Raw genomic sequence first — 2,775 nt, forward strand, 5'->3', positions numbered from 1 at the left:
TTTCTAACCTACCTAAAATAAAGCAGAAATGAGGGCAGGGGCAAAGATATAGCTTAGAGGGTGAGTGCTTGCTCATGAGGAAGTCGATGGGATGTATCTCTAGTATCACAAATGAAGGAAAAGGTAAAGAGTAAAAGGAAAAGGAGCAGGAGGAAGAAGAGAAAAAGGAGTGAGAGAGTAAGGGTGAGAGAGATGGCTTATAGAGAGAGAGAGAAAAAAATTGATGGCGGTGAGGAAGGAGGAAAAAGAGGCACCACATACAACTTCAGCATTGGTTACTGGGGAGCTTCTAGTGAAGTCTGTCTTCTGTGCCCCTGCCTAGTACTTTCTCGCCACAGTCAATCCTCTCACAACAGGCTTCTTTGAGACTTCCCTTCATGCTCTAACAGCATGGCATTTTGTGAAATTAAGGAATCCAGACCTAAAGAAGAGATGCAGATCTCTGACAGAGGAAGGCTGAGTGACAAGAACTATACAAATCAAGTAGGGCAGTCTTCTGCAGAGTAGCACAGAATGTTGTCTGCCAGCATGATCTGCCATTGTCATATGCAATGATTTATTCAACAAACAGTTGGTGGTGGAGGGGAGACCCAAGCTTCAGGAGTGGCTGTTGTGATCTCTGAATAACAAAGAGTTTGTCAATGGCTTTGCAAAATATCCCTTCTTGGACAGGTAGCCCAGAGTTCTCAAGTTCTCACAAGAACAGGAAGTGCTGGTACAGGGTAGTATATAGGCACACACGTTGCTATCCTGCTTCCAAGAGTGAGAGAAGAGAAAGCAAGAATGAGTGTTAGAAAGAGAGAGACAGAGACACACAGAGAGAAACAGAAAGAGAGACAGAGAGAGACAGAGAGAGAGAAGGGAAGAAGAGAGGGAGAAAGTGACAGAAGGAGAAAAGGAGAGAAAATGTATGCATGGGTGAAGAGGAAAATTCACATTTTGAAGATTTTTTTATTTAAATGCACTTTATTTTTACACAGCTCACATGACATTTTTTCTTTAAAAAAATGTCTCCACTCCAAATAAATCACAGTCAAAATAAAAGCTCAAGATGACATCAGTCCCATTTGTCCTAAGTCCTGGTATTGTATGGATGGTAAGCAACAGCCAATTATGGTGGCAGGTGATAGATCCAATTTGTTAACATTTTTCCATCTCTAAGCCATCCTTACAGAAAATCATGAATGGAGTCATACCATCTTCACAGTAGTCCAGGAGAGCAATCCAGTTGGTAATCTGTGTTTATATTTTCACTGATAAAAAACGGATTATTTTTAAAATTAGCAAGGATGTGCTTAATTTGCTCCATAGCTCTAGTCATAAAAGGCTTTACTCTATCTGGTTTCTGTTCAATTTTGTTTTTGAGTGATTTCCTGTAATCTTTGGTGTACTTTTTGTAGGCCTCTTTTGTGAAGCTGGTTTCTTATAAGTGATGGTTCATGACAATGTCAATGTGGGGCATTGGACTATGCACAGACAGGCTGGTCTCCAGTCGAGTTGAGGTTTGAACCCTGGAAGGGTGATAATTCACCTACATGACACGGTAGGTGTTCCCTCATGCTCCTAGAACCCTGGCTCCTGCCTAAGTTACTGCCCCCCAAAGCCCCGACAAGAGAAGCATGGTCAGTAGTCATGTAGGCAATGTCACAAGCTTCTGACCTTCAGGCTAAACTCCTCCCCAGTTACCTAGCAACAGTAAAGACCATAAGAGGGGCTGCTTGGCCTCACCTCTATCTTACTCCTCACTCTCACCCTCTCACTCCTCTCTTTGTCTTCTCTCCTCTCTCACTTCTCTCATTCCTTTGTTCTCTTACCTCTCACTTCTCTCACTCCTCTCTCCCCTCTGTCTTCTTCTCTCCTCTCTCCTCTCCTCTCACTCTCTCCCTCTTACTCTCTCTTCCTCTGTAGCCTTCTCTCTGTCTCTCTCTGTCTCTCTCTGTCTCTCTGTCTCTCTCTGTCTCTCTGTCTCTCTCTCTTTCTCTCTCTCTCTCCTTCTCTCCTTTCTTCTCTCTTTCCTCCTGCCTCTCTAAAATAAAGCTCTAAAACCATAGACAGTCTCTGCCCATCAAAATCCACTGTGCTCACTCTCGCCACTGTGGGAACCTCTCTTCCCTTGTCCCTCTCTCACATAACCCCGGGGCTTTAGAGAGTAGCCCCAGGGCTCCCATGTTGGGCTGTCCCTTTTCCAACCCCTGAAGAGTGGGTCAATGGCTTAGATGCTCAACCAGGGCTGAGTGGAAAGAGTCTGGCAGCCCTCCCATGTCCGCTTGACCAGAACATAGGTAGGCCTCTGGTGGTGCATGGGTCTTTCCTTCCCCTCTTCCCCTAGGCCCCCTTTTTTTAGTTCCCACATGTCAACACCGGTGACTACTATGTTTTCAGTACCTTAGCCCTCCGGACCTTCAATGGAAACATTTCCACCAATGAGCAAGTCATCGAAGGCACCCTCTGTTCTACTGACTATGGAAAGCGGTGGTCATTCTCAAGATGGTTAGTTTATTTGTTTGTTTGTTTGTTTGTTTGTTTGTTGTTGCTGGATATTTTTTTATTTACATTTCAAATGGTTTCCCTCCATCCTGGAAATACCCTATCATATCCTCCCTCCCCCTGCTTCTATGAGGGTGTTCCTCCACCCACCCACTCCCATCTCCCCACCCTCAATTCCTCTACAATAGGGCATCTATCGATCCTTCATAGAGCTAAGGACCTCTCCACCCATTGATGCATGACACAGCTATCCTCTGCTACATAAGCAGCTGGATCCATATGTACTCC

At 44.8% G+C, this 2,775-nt stretch overlaps 1 pseudogene; it reads right to left on the reverse strand.

The window, feature by feature from the left end:
• Positions 1–1,020: 1,020 nt before the first annotated feature.
• LOC110288520 lies at positions 1,021–2,460 on the reverse strand (annotated as a pseudogene).
• Between the last annotated feature and the right edge of the window lie 315 nt (positions 2,461–2,775).

The sequence above is a fragment of the Mus caroli genome, unplaced genomic scaffold (assembly GCF_900094665.2).
Source record: "Mus caroli unplaced genomic scaffold, CAROLI_EIJ_v1.1 scaffold_20565_1, whole genome shotgun sequence".
Classification (NCBI taxonomy): Eukaryota; Metazoa; Chordata; class Mammalia; order Rodentia; family Muridae; genus Mus; species Mus caroli.